Here is a 503-nt window from a genome sequence, read left to right on the forward strand (position 1 = left end):
GTTAGAGTTGTAGTATTTCTGGTCAGGTGATCTCTGAGGGACCACACAGACCATCATGAAATGGTGGCTCAAGGCAAGAGATATAAAAGGGCAAGATTTACTTAAATATATATTCCAGTTTGGTAAGATTCTTTAATATGCCACTTAATATGATATGAACGATCTGTGTTCATTTTGGTGGTATAGTTTTCCTTTAATATCACACAGAGAACCCTGGTTCCTATCACCTCCTGGGTGCCCCCCAAATGCACAATCACCGCTCACATGCCCTCCCTTTATCTAGCTGAGTGGGACTGAGGCCAGTGCTAGTCGCTAGCCCAATAGCACATAAAGTTACAGATACTGGAAAATCTCGGGGTGTCATATCCCAGCTGTCGGCTAAAAGCAGCAGGCCCAGAGCTAGGGATCCCCTGAATCAGAACAAGAAGAAATGCCAGACTGGTGCTCTCTAGCTGGGAGTGGTAGTTCTGAGGGCACATAATAAAAAGGCCAGAGAGGTTGGG

The sequence above is a fragment of the Xenopus laevis genome, chromosome 8L (assembly GCF_017654675.1).
Source record: "Xenopus laevis strain J_2021 chromosome 8L, Xenopus_laevis_v10.1, whole genome shotgun sequence".
Taxonomy (NCBI): Eukaryota; Metazoa; Chordata; class Amphibia; order Anura; family Pipidae; genus Xenopus; species Xenopus laevis.